Below are 27,822 nucleotides of genomic sequence, written 5' to 3' on the forward strand. Positions count from 1 at the left end.
CAACCACCCCTCACACAATACCACAATTGCGTTTCACTATTCTTGAACACATAGAGAAACGCATTGATACAGACATCAACACCATTCTTGCGCGCAGGGAAACATTTTGGATTAAATACCTAGGGACTCTTATCCCAGGGGGGCTCAATGATCATTATGAATTACTGTGTTTCCTGTAAAATGATCATGATGATTATGATTAATTATTGTATTTCTGTAAATTGCCTGGAATAAGATCAGATTGTAAGGGAGCTTACTGATGCACATTTCTTTTGGAGTCTATCCTTTCTCTATTTATTTTTATTTTTCCTTGGTTTTGATTCTTCTGTTTTGATTTACTAATAAGTGTAATTGCATCACATTTTATTAATAAGAGATGTGGTTAGGACAAATGTGGCCGATTCCCATAGTGGGAACAATAAAGTTACAACTTCAAACTCTTCCGTGAGTAGTTTAAACTATTGCGGGTTTATAGTCCGCTTTCTACCTTCTATTTACAGTCCGTCGTTTACCTCTAGGTTCTGCTTTTATTAGCTATCGATAGGAGAATAGAATACACGTGATCCCGTACACTTTATGCACGGCGGCGAGATTGAACATCCCCAGCGAAAGACGAAAGGGTAGGCTAAAATTTTGAAATCAGTCTGATTAACTGTTGGAGTCCCCATATGGGATCCGGTATTCATCAGAGTTATTCCTTACAGATAATTCGACGAGGAGTCACACACATTGAAGCACACAACTGGGCGATTGAAACTAGCGGGTAAGATTTGTTATCGGTGTGAGTACACAACGGCTACTTCACCACTTGTTCGGCAATATACTAAGCCTACCGTACTTTTTGGCAGGTTTCTTTTGACACAGGAGCCCACATTGAAAATACGGAAGGTAGGGTAGCATGTGTCTGCATTAATAGTAGGCATGTCGGGTCACCATTTAGGATATAATTATTCATTACCCACACTCGAGGAGCACAATGCATGATGGTTCTTATATTTTTCATTTTACTTAACACGATATAATATTTTTCTGGACACTTTCTTGTGCTTCTGGTTTGTGGTTCGGTGTTTTCCGTATTTTATTTCAGATCACACTAGTCAGAATAGTTTACTTTGGAATTTATGATTTCCCCTCTGGGTTTCAGTTGCATGAGTTGGATATTGGGTGTTCACCATCACAGTAATGCTCTCAGTATTAACTATGGAAATTTTATGCATGAAACCAAAAACTTTAGGATTTTTCTCAACGTTACTACTACTAAACTGAAAAAAATCCTAATTTTAAGACTTTCGGTATTCACAGAAGGCATTTAGGAGTCCTAAAGTTAGGAGTCCTATCTTTACTACTACTAAATTGAGAAAATTGAGAAAAATCCTAATTTTAAGACTTTCGGTATTCACAGAAGGCATTTAGGAGTCCTACAGTTAGAAGTCCTAACTTTACTACTACTAAATTGGGAAAAATCCTAACTTTAGGACTTTCGGTATTCACAGAAGGCATTTAGGAGTCCTAAAGTTAGGACTCCTAACTTCTGTGAATACCAAAATGAGTAAGTGTCTTCTGTGAATACCAAAATGAGTAAGTGCCTTCTGTGAATACGAAAATGGTAGTAAGTTTAGGATTTGGTCTTAAGTTAGTTCTGTGAATCGGGCCCTTACTTCTTTGGAAGAAGATTCCCTTTGCTATTTACCCAGGAGTGCAACGGTTCCTCTACCTCTTGGCTGTGTCTACTACTCTCAGGGCTGGTGACAGAGGATGTCGGAATGTACCATTTTCCATTCACATATTCAAAATCTGTTTTGGGGGTACTCAGTATGTACATACTGAACACATGTACAACTACTTGAGATCAAGGTGTCTCTGCATGTGACCTGTGCTTGAAGCTGTTGCTTCATTCCAGTCATTGTTGGTGCTGTGTCAGTTAAGACGTAAGATGTTGGACACATCTCATAGGGGAATTTAATTTGACATGTGTCCACTTTCATTTTATGTAGGAGACGACTAAATGTGCATCGTCCTTTCGCATTGCTGGCGGACATGGAGGATGAGGACATCATTCGAAAAGTCTGTTTTGATCGACTTACCCTTCAAGACCTATGTGGTCAGTTGGAGCCCCATCTGAGGCCTTGCAGAACCTATCTGACTGCTTTGACACCAACAGTTAAGGTGATGGGGTCGTGCATTTCTTTGCAACTGGTTCATTCCACTACAGGGTGGCCAGAGCAGGTGGGATATCTCTATCAATGTTCAGCATGGTGCTACATGATGTCCTGTCCGCAATGATGGCATACAAGGACTGCCTCATCCGTTTTCCCAAGAGACTTGAATTGTCAGCTGTGAAGGTGGATTTTCATGACCTTGCCCACATCCCTAATGGTCTTGGTGCCATTGACTGCACACATGTTGCTCTGGTTCCACCACAGGCATGTGAGCACATATACAGGAACAGGAAGCATTTCCATTCCATTCATGTGCAGGTGGTATGCTAAGTGGATATGATAATCTCCCATGCTTGTGCCAGATTTCCAGGATCCGATCATGACTCCTACATACTGCGTAACAGCATCACATCACAGCTAATGGCAAATCTGCATCCGAAGCATGCGTGGATTGTTGGTGAGTATGCAGAGTCAAGTAGTGTGCTGTATGTGTGACATGCTGTCCTCAGCTACTGTTTATATTACAAAATTGGTCTGTGTATCTCACACCTAGGTCAACCGGCCTTGGTTGCTGAGCCCACTGAGGAATTCTAGGACCCCGGGTGAAGTCTGTTACAATGATGCACATGGGAGGATATGTTGTGTGGTGGAGTGTACTTTTGCTCTTCTGAAGTCTAGATTCTGGTGTCTGGACAAGAGCAGAGATGCACTACAGTACTCTCCCCAAAAGGTGTGTCAGATCGTAGTTGCATGCTGCATGCTCCACAACCTGGCCTTGTGCAAAAAAATCCCCCTGCTCCTGGGCGATGATGAGCAGCAGATGCCCTCCCTGCAAACACACACATGTCCAGTGACGACAATAGCGGAGAGGAGGAAGGTGTTGACCTGCGTCAACAGCTCATCAACAACTAATTCCCTTGAGTGTGAGTGACATTGTACAACTGTGACATTGTCTGCTGTCTTTGATGGTAGAGACAAGGCCTAGAAGAGCTTTTTGACAGCTGGCTGTTGTTGCCTCTGTGCTAATGGCTGATGTGTGTGGCACAGGGTAGTTATGACCAGCTACATGATGTCTATGTTGATATTGTTGCTCTTTGTAATGTGTGCTGGTTTGTGTACCTTGATAACTAGTGGTGTGTACTAGCTGTGATGCCATCACCTGACAAGTACATGTCATTCTCTTGTGTCTTTCTAGGTCCCTTCAACCTCTCAATGCCTCGTCACAATCAGAGCTTGTGGTACATTGTAATCTGAGTAGACATTGTACCTACTGTGATAAACATGGAGCTGACACAAAGTCATCAGTGTGTAAAGAGTGTTTATTACAATCAGTATTTGAGACAGAAAAGTGATGATTTGCAAAATGGTGCTAAGTGAACTTATGAGTTGTCAGTGATGGGAAATGAGACAATAGAGTAGTCACCACATTGATGTAGCCACACAATCCAACAGACACCTGCCATCAACAAGACAGTGTGGGTAAGAATAGTTAACAAAGTCAATGTCAAGGGGAACAGAGGCGCCATCATGGCTGGCTCGGCGGCTAGCGTTTGGATGGTGCTTTGCCACGTGATCCTCCCCTGATGTATTTCGGATGGCCCCTTGTGCGTTTAGCAGGGGGGCCACTGCTGGGGGCTCAGCGGTGTCTGAGGAGTAATTTTGTTGCAGCTCACCCTTCTCTGTGGCCGCAGCTGAGGTGGTGGGAGTATCATCTTGCGGGCCACTGGAGGGAGGTTGAGCTGTCATTTGGGCCGCATGTCTGCCCCTCAGAACACCCACAAGCTGGCCCATGAAGTCCACAAGTTGGCCCATATGCGTGTCCATTGACCTCAGCAGCAGGCGGAGCTCAGGCACTTCTTCTACAACCTGGCCCATCTGTCCCTGGATCTGCTCATATGCCCCAAGGACTGTGGCGATGTTGACCAGGGCTTCAGTCCCAGTGTCCTCTCGAATTTGGAAAACAGTTGCCCTCCCACCTGCCCTGCTGTCCCAGACCTGCGGTGTTGGCACTCAACGCTCCTGCTGACTCACAGTGCCCTCCTTTGACTGTGTAGTGGTATTGGTAACCACTGAGGCAGGGAGAGCGTTGCAGGCAGCAGTGATGGTGGTGGTTGAGGCCGCACTGGTTGTTGCAGCAGAGGTTAGCACTGTTGTTGTTGCTTTGCTGGTGGTGGTGGGGATAATGGGACTTGGAACACCCTGGCAGTCCAGATGGGCTAGGTTCTTGCTCCTCATCCGAGAAACTTAGGGAGTCTGCATCCATGGGGTCATGTTCTGTGGGGGGGGGACTGGCTCTGCAGATTGGTGTTGTCTTCTGCAGCAGTTGCTTGTGGATCTCCTGTTGAACAGAGGTGTAATGGTCATTGAAGTGCACTCCATAAGCTTAGTGTTAGACGTCTGGATGTTACATGTGATACACCACGCAGTTTACATTGATATCACTTTATATGGTTTCAAGGTACTGAGCATCATGACATGATGTGGAGGTTCATACATTACTTGTCCATGGTGTGACATATGAAGAGAAACCATGTGCAGATTGTGTGATTACAAGTACATGTCGTCATCTAACAACTTGCAACACATCAACTTTATGTGATGCATCTTTTTGGTTTGCTCTACATGGAAGACGTTTCAGCTGAGCAAGAACTTGCCATTGCAACATTATGCATACATTTACATATTATGTACTTTACTTTGTTTTTCCAATTGACCATGCATGTTTTGTGTTCATATGGGCCTTCATGCTCTGACGCCATGGCACTTACACATAGCATTCAGTGCGCTGCATGATTGGGCCCTGAATTTCTTCAACATGTGACTTGGTGAGTCAAAGTTTAATTTCAGTGACAGTTACGTATGCTTAGCTGTCTGCACACTGGATGTGGCTTTTGGATCTATGCCAAGTTGGATGACATGTGAAGGCTGGTGTGGTCATATGGCTCCATGCTTTTTGAGAGGAATGGCAGGGTGCATGCATTGTCTACCTACTTGTTCTGTGGCACAGTGGAGGGAAATTGCTGCCACATGCTTATGAGTGGGAGAGGTGTACCTTCCTGCTGTGCTGTGGGACAAGGGTGCCTGGTGGGAGTAGGAGTGCTGGCTTGCCACACACAAACACCCCTCCCTGTTTAGATGAATACCTACCTGTCAGTTGGAAGAGAGCAATGAAATAGCTGCCACATAGTTGTGGTTGTGGGGAGTGCTCCATCTTGCTGAGCTGTGGGACAAGGGGGCCTTGTGGGAGTTGGAGTGCTGGCTTGCCACCCACAAACACACCTCCCTCTTAAGATGGCTACCTCCCTGTGAAGTGGAGCAGAGGAAGGTACTAGGTTACACATGGCTCTTGTATGGGGGAGTGTTCCACCCTGCACAGGGGTGGACAAGAGAGCATAAGATGGCTACCTACCTGTGAGTTTGAAGAGAGCAATGCAATAGCTGGCACATGGTTGTGGGTGTGGGGAGTGCTCCGTCCTGCTGAGCTGTGGGACAAGGGGCCTGGTGGGAGTTGTAGTGCTGACTACCCACCCACAAACCCCCACCCTGTTAATATGGCTACCAACCTGTAAGTTTGAAGAGAGCAATGCAATGGCTGCCACATGGTTGTGGGTGGGGGGAGTGTTTCATCCTGCTCAGCTGTGGGACAAGGGAGCCTGGTGGGAGTTGGAGTGTTGGCTTCCTGTACACATAACACCCTTGGAATATTGCTAGCTGCCTTTGGGGTGATTCAGAGGGAGTATATGTTAGATCTGTGAGACTTGTGTTGGGAAGAGTGTGTTTCACATGGGTGCATATGGGCCTAGGAAGTGTAGCTTTGTAGTTGTGCAAGACAGTGCATAGTAGTGTAATGGTAGACATTATTTGTTACTTTCCGGCCTCCACTCCCCCGGGGATTCCCGTGAGACTCTCCGAATGCAGTATGGCAAGCACCTTCTCCTCCCATTCGGTGAATGCCAGTCCTCTGAGCCAGCTCATGGCTCTTGTTGGCATGCTCTTTCACCCTGGTCTTGAGGTCATTCCACCTCTTCCTGATCTCCTTCTGGGTGCCGGGGGTGGTCCCTATTGTATTGACTTTGTTGACTATCCTTTCCCACATAAGATTATGTAGCATCTTGGTTAGAGGTTAAAGGGCCTCATGGTAGTAGTAGTCAGTTCAATCTCACTTTTGCAACACTTGACAAATGGTTATTCTACCATAGCTGTTGGTAACATGCATTTTCTCATACCCCTGGGTCCTGGATTGATATTTTGATGGTAATGCACTTACAGACAGCACTGCAACATGTGGCATGAATTGGCATTTGATACATGTGGTCTTATCTGCAGCAATACACATTGACACAGACAAACCGACATCTCAGATACTTTGAGTATTGCATGTTAGGAAAGTAGATGGAGAAAACAATGACAAAATCAGAGTTGAGAGCAAACAGGAAATTGTGATTGTAGTAATTATTGTAGTCTATCATACCAGAGTCCACTCCCCCTATTCCTGTCAAGCCCTCAGTCTGCAGGATGGCCAAGGCCTTCTACACCGAGGGTAAGAGTTGTAACGGTGCACTGGGAGGGCCACCACCAGTCATTTGAACCTCAAGGTGGTGGCTGTTGTTTGGCACAGACAGAATATTGAGTTCTGAATATCAAAGTGCCAGAATATCCAGTTGTTAATATCGAAGTGGCATAATATCGACTGCAAGAATATCGTTGACCAGAATATCAACTTGAAGGTAACAAATATCGTTTTCTGTAATATTGAATTTTGTTGTTAATAATATCAATATTTATATTAATGTTCTGTCTTTTTTTATGTATGTTAAAAGTATGTGATCTAATTTTTTTGTATAAGTATAGCAGTTTTTTTAATGTACGTCTGAAATTTTTAGAAGTGATTAATTTATGTTGATGAAATTTTGTGTATTTTAGTTTTGCAATGGGTTGTGGGTTTATAGGGGAATAGGGTGGGAAGTAATTTATTTATAATAAAGTCAATATTAATTTCTATTTGTTTGAATTTTTTTTTAAATATTTTTTATTGCTGCATGTTGTCTTAGTTTTATATATGTCGATATTCATCATTCCATAACAATTTAACACTTACACAAATAAAAGAAAAAACGGAAGAAGCATGAATTGTAAATAAATATCATCATGCATAATTATTGGTTTTTACCCACCCATTCACCCCCCTCCCACCCTGCAGGAGTTGTGCACCATTCCTTATCTTTGATTTAATAATATATTACATAAAAAAAAGAAGAAGCAAGAAGGATGGTAGAGTCTTCCCACTGACTGAATCCTCTATCTTTCAAGCCTTTAGTCATTGGTTCCCACATTTTTAGCCCTTTTGACCAAACCCGTGTTCCTCTTTTTTATGAATAGCTTTCTCAAAGTTATAATTAGCCATCAAGCGTGACAGCCATTGAGGAAAATTTGGGGGAGATGGATCCAACCATGCAGAGGCCAGGCATAGTGGCAGAATAGCCATACCAATAAACACCGATTTTTCTCCTGGTTTCCCTTGTAGATCCAAGTCTACCCCAAATCCAATCAGAGATGGAGAGATAAAGAGATCATTACTAAGCACTTCCTTGAAAAAAGTTGAAATCTCTTGTTTTAAATTATTTAGAACACTACAAGTAGCGACCATGTTGTTTAAATCCGCCTGATATAGTGAGCATCTGGTCCCTCTCCCTGTCCCCCATGTTGCTATTTTCTTTGGGGTGTAATAAAGTGAAAAGCAAGATTTGTAATACTGGGCCTGGAGCCAGGGCAGGATTAATATGTTTTTGCTAGTTCTGTTGAGTGGACAAATAAATCTTCAGAGATTCCTATTTCTTCTTTCCACTTTCTTGCACAAGCTTCTAAATAATCTGGCATTAGTGAGTTAAGTAGCTTATAAATAACTCTAATGGGTGGAAACTTAATGACATTGTCTACAATATAATTATTACCAAAACCACTCGGACCTCCACATTTTTTATTTAAGAAATACCATATTTGGAAGTATTTATAACAATCCCTCCTGTCTATATCATACTTTTCCCTCAGATTTTCAAACGCCACTATAACTGTTACTGAGTAAAAATCACCCAATTTAGAGGCAGATTACGATGGAGAATTTTCCGCATCCTCCGGGCCGGCGGAAGCCACCGCCGGCCCGGAGGATGCGGAAAATCCTCTGCGGACCCACCAAAGACCCACCGCCACATTAGGATGGCTGGTGGGTCCTGGTTTCAGTCCGCCGCATTTCCGCCGCGGTTGGCTTACAACCGTGGCGGAAAAGGCCTAATATGGTGGCGGTGTCTCTCAGACACCGCCAGACATATTAGGATGGCTGAGAAGTAATGCTTTTCCGCGGCGGCTTCTCTGCCGAGGAAAAGCATGCGGTTCTTCACCTCGGGGGTCTGTAGCGGGCTCCCTGGGTGAAGGGGGGGTGGAGGGTGCACATGGTGGGTACCTATGGAACCCCCCTGCATTTGTATGCAGAAATCGGCAGGCACTGCACGGTGCCTGCCGCTTTCTGCATACAAATGCAATGTATGCATTTGTAACATTGCGGCGGGTGCAGCTTGAAGCCGCACCCGCCGCAATGTTACAAATAGAGGATGTGACCGCCAGGGTGGACAGGAGGGACAGGAGGGAACTCCGCATGCCCATGCGGAGGTTCCCTCCTCCTCGGTGATCGTGGACGGACTCAAGTCCGTCCGCGATCATAATGGGCCCCTTAGATAGGCCTTTTCCCTTCCACTTTTTGACTATAGAGTCTTTAAAAATTTCCGGCGGATTAGGGTTATTACAGATTGGTGTATAGCAATTTAATCAACCTAATCCCAACATTTTATGTACCAATTTCATAACTTTGAAACCACCAACCAGTCTCTTAAAACACACCTTCTTATAGTGGCAATCATTCAGGAGTCTCCAAACCCTTCCCCATGCCTCTTCACCCATTATAAGTTTGATTAGTGTTGGTATATCCTCTGGAGATCTTTCTTCTGGTTTTTCCCTGATAAGGGTTAGATTACTCAAGAGAGTAATAGCTCAATAATATAATCTTATATTTGGCAGAGCCAGTCCACCCCTTTCTTTTGGGAAAGTTAGGCATTTATAAGCCCTTCTTGGCTTTTCATATGCCCAAATAAATCGTGAAAATAAATCCTCAGTTTTCTTCAAGCAGTTGCTGCTAAATTTTAATGGAATTGCTCTTAAAAAATATAAAAATTTAGGAAAGAAAAGCATTTTGATTATTTTGCATCTGCCTATAATTGATAAATGTAAATTATGCAGCCTGATTAGCTCAGTTTTAGTTTTAAATATCAAAGGGTCAATATTGTCTTCAACAATATTTTCTATAGTAGTCATAATAGTGACTCCAAGATATGTGGCCTTATCAACCTGTCTAATGTCATTATCCATGGCTATATTATTTATTTATTCCTGTTTTTTTGTCCTCATTTCACCGTAAGAGTCTGCAATTTTAACAATAGAGACCCCTTCCAACCTGGGCGCCCTGGGTCTATGTTCTTGCATTCGCTTTAGGCCGACCAGGCCAGTTTCTTTTGTGTGAGGCTTGGTGTAATCATTGGATCATTGAGGCCTTAGACCAGCCTCATTTCCGTACCCCAAGACATTAATGGTGACCTGATGTTTTCCTCACTATGGTCCAATCTCGCCATGCCCAATGCCGCACCCAGCCAGTTCTCATAAAACGGGGATCTGGGTCTTTACGCAATTTACAGATCTCCCTACAAGCTATTAAAATCAGACAGAGAAGTAAACTCATTCGCATAGTAGGGAGTCGACTTATAAGGTCATTATCCATACCAAATGTAACTAGGACGAGGTTAAGGTTCAACTTAAGTTTAAGGATTCCCTCCAGTGCACACTCCACATTCTGCCAAAAGACTCTTAGATGGACACATTAAAAAAACATGTGTAGATCATCCGCCTCCACCAACCACATCTTTGACACTTGGGAGATGGGCTTGGAGCAAATTTTGCTATTTTTTTAGGCGTGTAATACAACCTATTAATAACGTAAAAATGATTCTTTTTTAAAGAAGCTGGCTTGACAAACTTATATAGGTTTTGGAGAGACAGAGCGTAAAGCTTACCAGATATATCTTCCAAGACGGATGAATTCCATACTAAATGGGAGGGAGGAAGCTCTTCGTTCTCCATGCCGAGTAGACTCCTGTACCAAAGCCCAACCTTCTTCTTTCTAGGATTTACGTTTTGGAATATATATTCAACCTCCCAGTTTCCGCCTATATGTTCCTTCTCTGCTGAAAACCAGGAGCATAGTTGCAAATATTTAAATCGGGAAAAAGAGTCTCCTATTTTGGCCCTTAAAACCCCCCAAGGGTGGACACCATCCGAAGATATTAAATCGGACCAGATCGAGATTCCCGCCTTCTTGATAGGGGTGGCTAAGTTATCTTTTAGGCAAGCAGGAAGACCCGGGGAGTCCCAGATTGGGGCAAAGTCGAAGTAGTATCTTAGCCCCCATCTCGCTTTGACATTATGGCCGACATTAAGTGCCGATCTTATTACTTTTAGGCGGACCTTCTTGAGAAATCTAGGCGCGCCAAACTTACAGAGGAATCCAGTGCCCCCTCCCTCAAAGTTGGTCATGACACTCAGGATCCTCCCCCAGTTGGTTTCAGTGGGACTAGAGAGTAAACAGCAAATGTTTTTAAACTGGAAGGCAAGGGAGTACCAAAACACATCTGGAAGAGCAAGACCGCCCTTTAATAGTCTCCGTTTTAGCTTCTTCCAGGATAGCCTAGAGTTTTTGTTGGCCCAGATGAAACTCCCTATTTTGCTTTGGATTTTACCCAAAAGTTTACCGGGGAAGCCTAGGGGGATAGTACCAAATAGGTGCGTCAATTTAGGTAGGATAACCATTTTGACAAGGTTTACCCTGCCATAAATAGTAAGGGGTAAATTCTGCCATCTCGAAAAAAGGTGGTTGATTTCCTTAGACACTTTACTCAAATTGATCAGGGGAATATCCACTAGATCTTGTGCTTTAGTGATCTCCAAATACCTTAACTCCACACAGCATCTCCCGGCCCAGCCGTCGATGCCCCAGCACATTACCTCAGTCTTGGAGGGGTTGACTGAGTACCCAGAGTACAGACCAAATTCCTTCAGGGTATTTTCTACCCTGGGAAGCACCTCCGCAGGATTATTAGTATAAACCAGCAGGTCATCTCCATATAGGGCCAGCTTACAACTATAATCTGAGACCTGGAAAGGAGTAATTTGTACATCGAGTCTCAGGGCTTGAGCGAGAGGTTCAATATAGATGTTGAACTGCAAGGGTGAAATAGGACACCCTTGTTGTGTTCCCCTTTATATACTGAAACTTGAAGTCAATGAGCCATTTAGGAGGATGACAGCAGAGGCCCCCTCGTAACACCTGATAAGGGTTTCTATAAATGATGGACCAAAACCCATCGCTTTTAAGGTCTCCCAGAAGTAGGCCCAATTGACATGATCGAACGCCTTTGCGGTGTGGTAAGCAGCCACCGCCAAGGGTTCCCACCATGCCACTGCCAGATCGATGCAACCAATTAGTTGTAAAGTTTGTTCTTGAATATATCTTCCCGAAATGAAGCCCTTTTGATCTACATTGATCAACTGGGAGGCAACCCTGACCAACCTCCCTGCCAAAATGCTAGTAAAGATCTTATAGTCTGCATTTAGCAGGGAGATTGGTCTATTAGAGTCCGCTTCAAGCGGGTCCTTTCCGGGCTTCAGGATTAGCACTATTGTTGCTTCCTTCCATGACGGGGGGATCCTACCTACAGGGCTACAGATGTAATTAAACAGCTCACATAATCTAGGCACTATCACATCTTCCAGGGTCTTATAAACTTCGCCCGGGAGAGTGCCTGTCCCTGCAGCTTTGTTATTCTTAATCCTTTTTATATGGAGCTTAATTTCTCCTTCTGAAATGGGGCCGTCTAGCATGTCCCGGCCCTCTCTCATCAATGTTGGTAAGGTTTTACTTTTTTAACCATTCTTGAATTGAGTCAGTACTTGGCACTGTCTCCTCTTAGTAAAGCCTAGAGAATAAGGAAAGAAGGCACCTCTGCATATCCTCCTGATTGCATGAGGTCGCACCAGTCTCGCCTATAATCAATTTGCTGATATTATTCTTAACTCTGTCAGCCTTTACCTTCCATGCTAAAGTGGCTCCTGCTTTTTCCCCATATCCATAATCTTCCATTTTATGGGCTACCCATTGAGCTCTAACTTTTTGATGTAGTTTACCTCTATAGTCTGAACGCAGGCGCTCCAAGTCCCTAAGGACTTGTGACAAATCGTCAGATTGGCAACTCAGTCTGGCTTTTTCTAGCCTGGATATCTTACTTTCCACCTTTTGGAATTCTAACGCCTCTTCCTTGTTTTTAGAACATATCAAGCTGTGTAGCACGCCACAAATATGGGCCTTACATGCGTCCCATATGTAATCTAGAGATGTTGAGCCTATATTTTCAGTAAAATACTCGACGGTTGATGTTTTAATAATACTAATTATCTCCTGGTTAGATAACATAGCCCTTTTTAGTGTCCACCTGGGGGGGTTTAGGTTTACTACCTAAATATGAAAAGGTTATAGGGGCATGATCTGATAAGATGCTTGGAAGGATGGAAATATCCACTAGGTTCTCCAAGCCCCGTCTATCGGTAAGAATATAATCTATTCTCAAGGAGTGGCCGTGTTTTTTACTAAAAAATGTAAAACCTGGTTCTCCATCCCTTTTAGCCCTCCAAGCGTCTACCAGCCCAAGCTCGTGGATCATATTAATCATCGCCCGACGTGTGTGAGGCGCGGCCACATGTCGGCCATGATTTGACCTGTCTTGAACAGGATTAAGGAGAACATTAAAGTCACCCCTGATTATTATCGGAACGCTGACTTCTACAAGCTTGGTCTGTACTCTAAAAAGGCAGGCAGGGTCATCAACATTGGGGCCGTAGTAAGATACCATGGCGAGTTTGGTCCTCCCAATGACCACCTGTACCAAGATCCACCTGCCAGATTGGTCAGTTAGCGTGGACTTGATAGTACCACCTACACCAGATCTAATCAAAACCGCAACCCCCTTGTTATGTACCGTCTGCTAAGAACAGCAGAAATGTTCAACCCATCTATATTTACGAAAAACAGTTCTAGACTCGAGGTGACTTAAGTGAGTCTCTTGTAAGAGACAGACCTGGGCTGAAGATTGATCCAAGAATTTCATAATCAGCCTTTGTCTTCGGGTACATCGGAGCCCATTGACATTCCAGGAAATAAACTTTATCTTTATGGGTGTCATTCTTTACCAGGTCTTACACCCTCCCTCACCTTGGCCAGGCATGCTGAAAACAACTTAATCTTCAAAAGAAAATGTAGAAAGAGGAATTTTTTTATATTTTCTCCCACTGCAGCCCCACCCGTGCACACCCTCTCTCCCCCCTCCCTCCCCACGTGACCCCATCAGCCCCCGCACCGCTGGGGAACCCTCCGTTTTCTTCTGGGCATATACCCTTGGTCAGAAACCCCCCTCAATGTGTGGCTACGAAGAAATTATTACAGTTAAGGCTAATAGACTGACCCTGCCCAGCGGCAACGGCACATCGCTATTCTATTCATTCCCCCCTGTTGTTTTTTTTCCATTAAGATATTACTTCATTGTGACCTTTATAGTTACATTTGTTTAAGTGTCATACACACCCTTAGAGGTTACACCTTGCTAACACCTCCACTTACACCTCCGCCTCCATTTCTGATCTTATCTATTAAGGAGTCAACTTCATCTAGTTGGCGCAAGTTGTACATGTGGTTATTCCACATTATCCGCTGGGATGCATGGAATCATAGTTGGGTCTTAGCTCCTAATGCATTCAAAATTGTCATCCTTTTGCCCAGTTCCCACTGCTTTGTAGCAGTGATATGAGAAATGTCAGAACGGATGGAAAAAGAGAATGGGCTGGTGAACAAGCTACACTTAAGATTGCCGGCTCTCCGGGCTGAAGATAGAATTCTCTCCTTGATGGTATAAGTGAGAAAATTCACCAACATTTTCTTAGGACGCTCCTTTCCGGGGGTTCTCCTGAATGGTCATGGCAGACCCTTTGGATATCAGCAATCAAGTCCAAATCCACATCCGGGGAATCTTTCAAAATAGTTGCCTTCAAGAGAGAGACGACAAAGTTCTTAATATCACTCCCTTCCAGATCTTCCAGGACATTTAAGATTTTCAAGTTGTTTTTCCTGGAGTGGTTTTCCAGGCGCTCAATGTCATCTTTCAAATCTTGATTCTGCTGGACCAACTTGTTCATCGTGACAGAAGATGAGCATAGAGTCTCCTTATTTTAGGAATCTCAGCCTCAAGAGCATCCGTTCTCTGTGAGACCTCTTCTACCTTCTGTGCTAGTAGATCGCAGGAAGCCTGGATAGCCACCTGATTGGCCTCTGAAGTTGTAAACCTCCTACTAATGTCATCTCTCAGACTTAAAAGGATATCAGCCAGTGTCCCAGGTGCAGGTGCAGACAGGGAGCATGGCAAAAGAGTGCCAGAAGGTCCAGATGATTGAGACCCCGATTGAGACTCCAATGTTGTAGAAAGGAGGGCCTCTTCTCCCTTCTCAGATACAGTGCTGAGAACATTTCCCTGATCAAGGCTCTGAATTTCTAGTGCTGAGAAGCTGTTTGATAATTCCACCGACGGTTGTACTATTACCAGATGATCTTGCAAGGCTAAGGCATTCACTGTTCTAACAGAAGTGCTAGAAAGGGGCTGGGGGCTCTTCTCACTAACCATAGGGCCAGCTAAGGCAGCAGTGGTGGAGGTAGCGGTGGCAGCAGGGGCGGTAGCCATATTAGTAACTTTATCTTGCCCACAGACCACAGTAGTGGTGGAAAGAACCTTATAGAAAGACTTCAGCGATGGCGTAATTTTTAATTTAGTAGAGGGGCCCCCCTTATTTACCATGGCTATAATATTGCACATAATTTGTGTCTTGGAACTATTAAGAGAATATCCAAAGTGTCATCCAAATCTCACAGCCTCTGTCTCAACCTCAATTATAGTTATTCCCGGATTAGCAGTTAGTATAGCGACATCATCGGCATAGGCCAATACGTTGGTTTCCCAGCCCTGGGAGATAATAGGGCTAATGTTTAGATTAGCCTCCAATCGTTGTAAGAAAGGGTTTATTTAAAGCAAACAGAAGCGGAGAGCTTGAGCATCCCTGCCCTGTGCCTCTTGTTATATAAAATGAATCTGTGAATTCTCCATTTATATGGAGTTTTGCTGTGGGTTGAAAATAAAGCATCTTAAATGCCAGTATAAGTCCTTGGCCGATTCCGGCCCTTGCCAGGGTCTCCTAATAAATAAACCAAGAGACCCTGACAAAGGCCTTTTCCGCGTCAAGTAAAATTAGCGCAGTAGGATCCCTGGTAATATTGGCAGCATCAAAGAGTGTGATCTATAGTACCACGTCCTGGAATAAAGCCATGTTGTCTTAGTGATACTACTTTGCGAATTACCCCCGCCAGGCGAGCAGCTAGGATTTTAGAGTAAATGTTACTGTCAGCATTTATCTATATTTACAACAAGGGGTGGTGAGGGACAGAGTCTCTGAATTAAGCAGAATACTCTCACCCAGTCAAAAGATCAGGGCTAGATCCAACACCGTTTTTTAGCTCATTGCACCATCCCAGTTTCAGAACCTGGCTGTATGCAAATTAGTCTGTTCCTGTCCCAGTGCATGATGGGAACAGGGCAAACCAAACTACAAAAGCCAATTCTTACACTGGGAAGGAAACAAGCTTCCGGGGACCGGTTTCTGGCATTACAGCCGTCTTCGGCCCGGCTTGCTTGAATCCTGATGGTGCAATGAGCAAGGGACTCATGTCTGAGTATACCCTTCCACGCTTAGGGTGGACAAAAATATTTACAACAAGGGGTGGTGAGGGACAGAGTCTCTGAATTAAGCAGAATACTCTCACCCAGTCAAAAGATCAGGGCTAGATCCAACACCGTTGAGTCCCTTGCTCATTGCACCATCAGGATTCAAGCAAGCCGGGCCGAAGACGGCTGAAATGCCAGAAACCGGTCCCCGGAAGCTTGTTTCCTTCCCAGTGTAAGAATTGGCTTTTGTAGTCTGGTCTGCCCTGTTCCCATGATGCACTGGGCCAGGGACAGACTAATTTGCATACAGCCAGGTTCTGAAACTGGGATGGTGCAATGAGCTAAAAAACGGTGTTGGATCTAGCCTGATCTCTTGACTGGGTGAGAGTATTCTGCTTAATTCAGAGACTCTGTCCATCACCACCCCTTGTTGTAAATATTTTTGTCCACCCTAAGCGTGGAAGGGTATACTCAGATGTGAGTCCCTTGCTCATTGCACCATCAGGATTCAAGCAAGCCGGGCCGAAGACGGCTGAAATGCCAGAAACCGGTCCCCGGAAGCTTGTTTCCTTCCCAGTGTAAGAATTGGCTTTTGTAGTCTGGTCTGCCCTGTTCCCATGATGCACTGGGCCAGGGACAGACTAATTTGCATACAGCCAGGTTCTGAAACTGGGATGGTGCAATGAGCTAAAAAACGGTGTTGAATCTAGCCCTGATCTCTTGACTGGGTGAGAGTATTCTGCTTAATTCAGAGACTCTGTCCATCACCACCCCTTGTTGTAAATATGTCAGCATTTATCAGCATTATCGGGCGATAAGAGCCAGATTCTAAAGCTGGTTTATTCTTTTTCAGAAAAACTATTATTTTTGCTTGTGGCCATGATTCGGGGGTCCTCCCCCTTTACATACATGTTCAATTAGCTGCTGCATGCCTCCTTTCAATTCAGTCGAATTTTTTTTATTGAATTCTATCGGGATACTATCTAAGCCAGTGGCTTTGCCACTAGGGAGGCTATTCATGCATAGTAGACTATCAATCCACTGAATAACCTAATCCATTTGCATCTGTTTGTCTTGAGATAGTTGTGCAGCTGGGAGTTGATCAAGATATATCTGAATGTTGTTCAGGTTGTCAGAGTTGGTCTCGTGGTACAGATCTTGATAATATATATAATATACCTTGCAAATTCCTTCTGGACCTTTAATGTTACCTTGTGAGGGATCATTAATAGCTGCAATTGAATTCTGTGTGGCTTTTTTTCTTGCCTTAATCGCTAGGTTGTGACCAACCGGCTCACTGCGTTTATAAGCTTCCTGTCTCCATGCAGTTAGTCTATCTGCTGCTTTTTTTGCTATTATCTCCATAAGGGATGATTTAACTGCCATTATTTTTGCAAGCAAATCTGTAGGATCTCTCTCACCCTGCATTACTGTTATCAATTCTTCTTCTGCCCTCGCCAGGCACCTCTGTGTATCACTTAACAATTGACGTTTCTCTTTATTGCTAGACAATGAAAACCTAAGTGTCTCTCCTCGTATTGCTGCTTTCAGTGCCTCCCAAACTACTTCTATCCCTGTGCTCCATAAATTCTCTTTCAGAAATCGAGGGATCCACATTCTCATTTGTGTGCAGTATTCGTTGTTCATAAGTAAAGAGTGTTCGAAGCTCCAGTTAGCCATTCTTCTACTTCCCAACTCTATCCCTTTAAATTCAACTACTAGGGGATTGTGGTCTGCTACTATACGGTGTACTTTTTCTTTTGAGCAGAGGTGTAGAATGGGGTGGGATGCAAACATATAATCTAATCTCACAAGTTTATTATGTGGAAACGAATAATATGTATATCTGGAATCATGGGGGCGTTGTGCATGCCAGAGATCCGTTAGTGCTTGTTCATGGCATAATGTCGTCAAAGCTCTCAGTACCTTAGGTTTCCTACCATTGTAAATATAATTCTTATCAGTATTATTATTATTGCTGGCAGGTAAGTTTATATTAAAATCTCCACATATAAGCATGGGTAAAGGCCAACACACTCAAAAGGAGCCTCGTTAGACTGGATAATATCAAGAAATAAGGATACTTCAATCCACGCAATTGTTCCGTGCGACTGGTCGGACCATCATGCCATAACCTTCCAGATACACACCGTGAAAAAGAACAAGACCACGCAACTTAAAAAAGATAAAAAATGGACTAGGGACACTAAAGACTCGAACATTGCACGACTAATAGAAAGCTTTGAGAAGGACTTATACCCACCTAATAACATGCAGAATGTGAATGATCTAACGGATCACTACACCTCATCAGTAGTGAATATAGTCAATGAAACCATGCCACTAAAACTGAAAAGAGTCACAGAAAAGATCAAAAATCCATGGTTTAATGAGTCACTGAATGAAGATAGGCGGAAACTAAGACTTGCTGAAAGAAAATGGAGACAACACCCATCATCCCCCGAATTGAGATCCCTCAGAAAAATCAGAAACAAATACAACAAAAAGATCCTCAGCTCCAAAAAAGAATTTATCAGATCAGAACTGGATAATGCCAAAAACAGACCAAGGAAACTATTCCAGATCTTGAAACAACAATCCAATAAATTGGCCAAATCCGCCCAAGAAACCAGAAAAATGTGACTAAGTTGTGAGGAATTCTCTACATTCTTCACCGACAAGGCCGACATGCTAGAAAGAGAGCTCAGGAGAGCAGCGGAAAACCTCCCTATCCAACCACCCTCACTAATCAATAACACCTCGAATATCGTCCAAAATAGAACCAAAAACAAGGCTCAGTGGAATACCTTCAAACTATATGACCAAAATACCATCGCCAAAATACTCCTGGATATCAAACCTAATAACCACTATAACGACCCACTACCCTCAAAATGTATGAAAGAGATCAGCCATATCGTCATTCCAATATGGACAAAAATAATAAATGCCTCTCTTTTCCAAGGGATCCTCCCAGATTGCCTTAAAACAGGGCAAGTAGTCGCTATCATCAAATAACCTACAGCGGACCCGGCAGATCCTAATAACTTCTGCCCAGTTACCAATATTCCATTACTTGCTAAATTAATTGAGAAATGCGTGCAAAATCAACTGAACTATCACATCACCAATTTCACGCTACTGTCGGGATTCAGAACTGGGCACAGCACGGAAACAGCGATCCTACATATTGTCGATTACGTATTACAGGGCCTAGACCAGAATCGAACGTGTATGCTAGTACTTCTTGACCTGTCTTCTGGATTTGACATGGTAAATCATGAAAAACTACTAACCCGACTCCATGACAGGATGGGAATGTCTGGAAATGTGCTGAAATGGTTCGAATCCTTCCTTCAGAATAGAACGCAAAGATTCCTGGTCAACCAGACACTATCACCATCCTGCCCTAACTCAATTGGAGTTCCCAAGGCTCTACACTATCCCCATCTCTATTCAACCTGTATGTTGAACCGTTTACAGAACTTCTCCGAAACTCGAAGATGTCCTTTCACATGTACGAAGACGACACGAAGATATACATCAGGATCACATCCCTCGAAGACATCAAGCTAATGAATGAGGCACTAAAAAGGTCACTACAATGGTTAACTAGCAATCATCTGAAGTTAAATGCACAAAAAACTGAATTCTTATTAATCTCACCACCAAAGAACCACACAGAAGTGAAGGAATGGGCCAAACTGATCATAGCATTAAATTGCACCCCTTCGCTTGTGGACTCAGTGAAATCTCTAGGAATCACGCTGGATGAGAACCTTGACATGAAAACCCACATCAAAACCATGGCAAAAAGTGCCAGTTTTCATCTAAACTACATCAGAAAAGTGAAACCATTCATCGCTATGGGGGATCTCAAAATGGCAATCCCATCCTGGTTATCTTGAGGATAGAATATGGATGCACAACCTTAGCAGTGCTACCAAAAATGTCTACAGCACCACTAAAAGCATGCCTCAATGCCGCTGCAAGACTCATTTCCGGATTTAGGAAATTCAACCATATCTCTCCACACCTGAAAGCGTTGAACTGGCTACAGTATGAAGCCAGGATTCAACTAAAAATGGCATGCATTACCCACAAGGCGCTCCACTACAATACATCGAGATACCTGGCCCAAAAAATTGAGTTATCAGGAGGAAGCAGACCTGCCAGGAGTGCCAAGGAGCTGTTGCTGCGACCACTCATCTTCCAGAAGAAGACAACATATGATAGAGCTTTCTCTAGAGCAGACCCCAGAATTTGGAACTCTCTCCCTCCAAACATTAGGAAAATTCCAAACAAAGCAACATTTAAGAGGGAAGCTAAGAGCTTCCTTATGAGTAAGTTCCTACCATAGACAAGACAGTTTTTCACTAGTACCGTGACATAGATGTCACCAAACAGTACAGCCTTGTACGTAAAGAGAAAGGATTTGCATTGGGATATGCCTTTCCGCGGTGGCAATGCTGCTACGAAAAGGCATACGGTCTTTTCTTTGGGGGCCCGTTGCGGGCTCCCAGGGTGAAGGGGGGTGGGGATGCACATGGGGGGTACCTATGGTACCCCCCTGTATTTGCATGCACAAAGCGGCAGGCACCGCGCGCTGCCTGCCGCTTTGTGCATGCAAATGCACTGCATGCAGTTTTAACATTGCGGCGGACGCTGCTTCAAGCAGCACCCACCGCAATGGTAAAAATACAGGATGTCACCTTCTAATTCGCACAGAGGGACCGCCGCTGCCCCTGCGGACGGTCCCTCCACCTCTGGGGTGGCGGACGGACGCAGGTCTGTCCGCCATCCTAATAGGGCCCTATGTTGGCACTGGAAATCCCAGAACTCCTTTGATTCCAAGATGTATCCAAATACTTACCTCATATGTCTATTTATAAATATGGTTTAGATTAACATTTATGATTGTTTATTCACCAACCTAATACCATTGTGAAATATCTGTTATACAAGATAGTATCTCTAAACTACCTCATGTAATGTGAAGCGCTCTGATACCCAAGGGTCAGATTCGCGCTATACAAAACTCTTTAAATAAATAAATAAAATAAATAAAAATAAATGTATCTCCATTCTCTATGAGGCATTCTGAGATGACCCACCTCCCATTATGATCAACTGCTGTGCGTGGAAACTGAATCATATGGTTAGCTGAGAGAATAACTACCCCACATGTCCGTGTGTTTTGTGTCGAAGCCCCTACAACTTTGTATCCCAATCTAACAAGTGGATCTGAGCCCTTTCAATATGCGTTTCCTGCATACAGATAATATGAGCTTTAAGTAGGCGAAGCACTGCCACAGTATTTTGCTGTTTTTTAAAGTCATTAAGGTTGCAAATATTAATTGTAGCGATTCTTAGCTTACTCATTATATTTTTGCATGTTTTTTCAGCTCCTATAGTCAAGGCCAGAAAAGAGAGAGAAAAACACAAAAGAAAAACTTGCTTACTATTTGCCAACCCCTGCCCCCACCCTGCAGCTGCTCCTTCCCACTCTCTGTCCCCACCCTCCACCCTCCACCTCCCACCTGCTATTGAGGCTACCTGGATCCACAAGAGCCAGGATGAAAACATCTGAGCAATTGGAACATGTACCCTCCCCGCCACCCCTACCACCACGCCTAGGGGCACATTCCTGCCATCCTGTCGTAACAAGGGACCGCCCACCATAAGGGCGAGGGTCCCATATGTGCCATTAGGATGCGCCCGCCACAGTGATGGGTGCATCCTGTATCCCTAACATTGTGCACTCAGCACCGCCCGCCACAATGCCAGGTAAGCATGTTGTGCACTTCCATGCACAACATGGCGGGCACCGCGCGGTGCTTGCCATGTTGTGCATGGAACTGCAGGGGGGTACCATAGGTAGCCCCCATGTGCACCCCCCACCCACCCCCGGAGTCCCTGGGGGCTCCGCAACGGGCCCCCCAAGCAGACTCCATTGGCATCTGTAATGGCACATTATAATATGGCTGGAGGTGTCGATTAGACACCGCCACCATATAGAACCCTATTCCGCCCAGTCGACATGTCGACCAGGCAGAAAAGCGACAGACGGCCATTCCGTCCGCCGTGGACCCCCCAGCCATAATAATATGGCTGGGGGTCTTTTGTACAGGGATAACGAGTGGATTGCTTCCGCCGTGCCGGTGGTGACTACCGCCGACCTCGCGGGGGCAATCCGCCCGCCATCCTAATGGGGCCCCTAGTTTTATCTTATTGTAAGCCCGCCTTGCCATATGTCTACTTCCTACTTATTTTCAATAGACCTTTTCCCGGGATTTAGAAAAAAGTGAATAGCAATTCGGGTTTAAAAAAAAATAAAAAAACCTTTAGTCTTTCAGTCTTTTAGTCTTTGGCTTTACCCCCTCCAGCATCGGTAATTTCTCGTAAATACAGCTGAGCCTGGATTTCGTACGTGAAGCTTTGCGTGGCCCCATTATATAGAACCTTTAGTCAGGCAGGATTTTGAAGGTATACCGTGGCTCCTAGATGTTGTAAGGGAGCAAAAAGTTGTTTCAACCTCCATCTACGCTCGACGGTGGCAGGGGCAAAACCTGGCCTTGTAAAGAATGTAGTGCCATTAAATGCTCTCTTGTTAGTTGGTCTTGCTAGATCATAGAGTAGCTGGCGCAGAAGGAAGTTATCAAAATATAGTAATATAGCACGTGGACATTGTGTTGACGACACAGGGTGTTTGGACGTGTCAACCGGTACCTCTTTGTCCCAATCTCAAGATTGTAGTTCTGGAAAGGCACCTTCGAGGAGAGTGATCATAGAAGCCCTTGGATCACTCCAGATCGCTCCCTTCAGGATACCCAGAAAACAGAGATTGTTTCACCAGGGTCTATTTTCTTGCACTTCGACTTTGAGCATCAATTCTTTAAAAATGTCTTCATATTCGTCCCCTTGTGTCTTTAAGGTCAAAACATCTTTCTCAAGATGTTCCGTGAGTATTTCAGCTGAAGCCATTCTACTGACAATCTCAGCGCAAGTTCTGCCCACTTTTCTTAATGTCCCTTGCAGTTTTTGCGTGGCAAGATGTGAATGTCGAATGTCGATTATCCTGCTTGACTTCTTCCTGAAAGCTCTTAGAGCACTTGAGCACTCTTAGAGCTCTTGGTGCACTTCAAAAAGAGTAGGTTTGTTCTTCTTGTCTAAATTTCCAGGATTCCCATTGCTCAGACCCCCCATTGCCCCCTTGTTGCCACCTTGATCCCCCCTTGCGTGTCTACTTGATTTTTTCGTCAATAGTTTTTTTGAACCGCAGTTGTTGATCGAGCTCCTAAGTCCGTATTACTGCCCACACTACTACCCCATATAGTCTCAATTCTTTGCTGGATAGAAAGGTGACGGTATCAGAAATCTCTGAGTCCTCTGATGTATAATGCTGGTTTCCCATATTAGCCAGTTTCTTTGATAAGGTGCATCTAGGTGCAGATGGGCTTTTTGGCTCGTTCCCCGCAGCGTCGCCCGGACCCCCGAGACTGTTTTTTTCTTTGGTGACAGCAGTATTGGGTGCGGTCTCTGTCCCAGTCTCAGTCTCAATAGAGCTTTCCGGATCTGTTACTGCTTCAGTTACTGCCTCAGTTATAGGCGGTCTATGGTCACTCTCGCTCACAGAGGTCACTGGCAGTTCTACATCTTCGTCCTCATTAGGAAGTGCTGCAGTCAATGCCAACCCTACATCAGTCTCATGCGGCTTCCATTGTGGGAGCAGGCATAGGTTGAATATTTTGATTTGTGTCAGAGGCAGAGGCAAAGGCAAGCAAAAGTTATTTTTTTTATTTTTTAAAGATTTTACACCTCGTCCTGTCATCCTTACTTGGTTGTTTCCGTGATCCTGGAAACAATGTATCTTTTGATCACCGTGTCTCGCCTTGTTCGTATATTGCAGTCTATGTTTGAAGACCTCGCTCTGCTTCCCGGCTGCTGTGGCTGTAATTGACAGAAGACTGTGGATGACCGATAGAGAGCACCTCGCTGGAGCTGATGTGGGAAAACGCTGCAGGGCAGAGCCGGTTGAGGATGTCAGAGCCAACGTCACCACATCAGTAGAATCTCTCCTCCCGCCGTGAAGCCTGCCCCGGCTCCGAGTAACAGTTACCGTAACCAGCAGGTAGTTAATCCAATCCATATATCATATGTTGGGCTTTCTTGTTTCCTTGTAATTATTTGCTATATTGTCCAGTCTTTGTGTCGGTAATTAGCTCAAATTCCCAATCTCACTCTCTTACATCTGTGGCAGTAAGTAAGGCAGGCAGGCAGCGCTTAATTCCAAACCATCTACAAGTCGTAGCTGGCAGAGCGGCGGAGCTGAGCTCTGCGGCCGCTACTCAGACGCTATCTTGCCTCTCTGCCTCTATTTGTTAGAATTTTCAGTAAATTATTTTATTAATTAATTATTGAATATTTTTTATTAATTAATTAATTGATAATTATGTTAACTGTGTTATTTTTTCTGAGGAGCTGTTTGTGGGTTTATAGGGGAATAGGGTGGGAAGTAATTTAATTTGAATAAAGTAATTTGTCATTTTTATTTAACACTATCAATGCTAAGGCAATTCATCCCGGATGCTGCACTTCCTTGAAATCCATTGTCCACAAGCAGTGTACTGCATGACGAGCTGAGCTCGTCATGAGCATGGGAGGGGTTAATAGTATTTATTAATAATTCTTTAATAATTAATTAATATTTGTTTATGAAAATGTATTAAATAAATAATTGATAATTATTTTAATTGTGCTATTATATTAGGAGTGGGTTGTGGGTTTACATGGGAATAGGGTGGGAAGTAATTTAGGGGTCTATTACGATGGCAGGCGGACCGCAATGGCAAAATGGACCGCCTGCCAGAGGTGTGGTGGTCTCGCCATACAAATTAGAATGTGCCTGCCACACTGGCGGGCGCATCCCGCATTTTTTACATTGCGGCGGGCAGTGCTGTAAGCAGTACCCGCCGCAATGTCAAAAATGCCTGTTGTGCATTTGCATGCACAACGTGACGGCCACCGCACTGTGCCTGCCACCTTGTGCATGCAAATGCAGGGGGGTACCTATGGTACCCCCCATGTGCACCTCCCACCCGCCAACACTCTGGGGGCCCGCAGTGGGCCCCCAAAAACAAAGACTGCATGCCGTGAAAGCCTGATCTCCGCCATCAACATAATATGGATAGCGGTGTCTTGCAGATACCGCCACCATATTGAAGCCCTTTTCCGCCTGGTCGCCTGTGCGACCGGTGGAAAACCGGTGGACGGGCTTTCCATCCTCTGGGGTCCCGACCGCCATCGTATTATGTTGAGGGAAATTGTAGGCAGGCGGTGGAATATGGCGGGCAGATCGCCTGCCATCCTAATGACCTCCTGAATTATAATAAAGTAATTAATAATTTTGATTTATTATTATTTATTTCATATTACAATTTTAAAGTGTTGTTTGTGGTAATTCATTTTTATTAATTAATTATTAATTGTTTGTTAATTATAATTGATGAATTGGGAAATATGTTAATTGTGTCAATTATGTAGGAGTTGTTTGTGCATTTATGGGGAATATGGTGTGAAGCAATTTATTTAAAATCTTTAATAATTAATTTTTTGATTATGATATATTTATATTAATATATTTATTCATTTAATTGTAAAATGTTTTTAAAACTTTTATAAATTAATGTTTGTAGTAAATTTGCAGTACATTTCTAGTACTTTTTAACATTAAAATATTTTTCAAGCTTTGGTAATTTCATATATTTTTATATTTTTTATTTTCGTGTTATTAACAATTTTTGTATTGTAGGTGGTATTTTGCTATCCAACACTTTCCCTACTGTTGCACTCTCTGGAGTGGGAATAGTATTTTTTACCCCTTTGCTATGCAACACTTTCCCTACTGTTGCACTCACTGGAGCGGGAATATTAATTTTTTCTTCTCCGCTATCCAACACTTTCCCTACTGTTGCACTCACTGGAGTTGGAATAGTTATTATTACCCGTATGCTAGCCAACACTTTCACTACTGTTGCATTCTCTGGAGTGGGAATAATAATTTTTACCCTTAAGCTTTCCAACACATTCCCTACTGTTGCACTCACTGGATTGGGAATAGTAATTTTTACCCCTACGCTATCCAACATTTTCCCTACTGTTCTACTCTTTGGAGAGGGAATCCAACACTTTCCCTACTGTTTCACTCTCTGGAGTCAGAATAGTAATTTTTACACCTACACTATCCAACACTTTCCCTACTGTTGCACTCTCGGGAGTGTGAGCAGTAATTTTCACACCTACGCTAACACTTTCTCTAGTGTTGCACTCTCTGGAGTGGGAATACTAACTTGTTCCCATCCGTTATCCAACACTTTCCCTACTGTTGCACTCACTGGAGTGGGAATAGTAATTTTTACCCTTGCGCTATCCAACACTTTCCCTACTGTTGCACTCACTGGTGTGGGAATAGTAATTTTTAGCCCTATGCTGTCCAACACTTGACCTACTGTTGCAGTAATTGCTGTGGGAATAGTCAATTTTTACCCTCATGCAATTCAATTATTTTTCTACTGTTGCACTCAATGGAGTGCAATATTTAACTTTAAAAATGTATAAATATTTTAGTATTTTATTTTAATAATATAATGTGTTTATTATGATATTTAGGGGCCTATTCCGATGTCGGACGGACCAGAGTCTGTTCAACATCGGCCAGGAGCTGTAACCGACAGACCTGCTGTCATCGGTTACAGCCCTGCTACTACAATGCGACGTATACTTTACAATGCAAGCATGCATTCCGAGCGGAATGCATGCCTGCATTGTAGAAAGCAGGGGTGCAGCTCATCCCTGCACCCTGTGGCCGGCACCTCAAGGTGCCTGCCACCGGGTGCAGGGATCAACGGAGGGGCACCATACCCAAGGCCGCCATCTGGTGGCCTCACACCCAATGGGGCCCTGCTGGGGGCCCCAGAGACAGCTTCCGACTGCCTTTTCGTACCGGACAGACCGGCACGAAAAGGCAGTGAAAAGCTGCCATTGTACTCCCTCGGTCGCAAAGAGGCGACCGGGGGAGTACTGAGGAATTTCCGGATGGCGGACAGGCTGTCGTCTGGAATCCGGCGAAAGGTATCCGGCCGGCAGTGACCGATTCGGTCGGAAGAGCTCCGTACATGGTTCGGAGCCCTTTCGGCCAAAATCGGAATCGGCCCCTTAATGTTGTATGTGTATGTGTATATATATATATTACCTACTGGCGATAGCCAGTAGGTATATATAGTTAGGATTGTTTTCCATAGGGAAATTGCAACATTCTATTGGGAATAACTTTGGCGCCGGTTGAGGAATCTTCCTGAAATTTTCCTTAACTTTGCCTCGCGGCGCTCCGGTCCTTCCCTGAAAGTTTGGGGGGATTCGTCAAGCGGGGGGCCAAGATAAAAGGGGGGTCCCAAAACGTGTTTTCCCCATGTTAATTTCCATAGGGCGGTTGGACTCACTTTTAGCCCGAACGGCTAAATGGTTTTCCACCAAACTTGGTAAAATTGTAGGGACCGGTAGCCCGATGTGCCTTTGCTATGTCTCAAGATATGTGCTCCAGTGGTTTTTACGAAAATTAACTTTGAAAAAATATATATTGGGCTAGATTGAGCTATATATATGTTAGAGCCCAAATGTAGCCCAATGTAGCCCAATATAGCCCAATGTAGCCCAATGTAGCCCAAAGATGGCCACCAGAGACAAAAAAAAAA

This window comes from Lissotriton helveticus, chromosome 6, assembly GCF_964261635.1.
Source record: "Lissotriton helveticus chromosome 6, aLisHel1.1, whole genome shotgun sequence".
NCBI classification, from domain to species: Eukaryota; Metazoa; Chordata; class Amphibia; order Caudata; family Salamandridae; genus Lissotriton; species Lissotriton helveticus.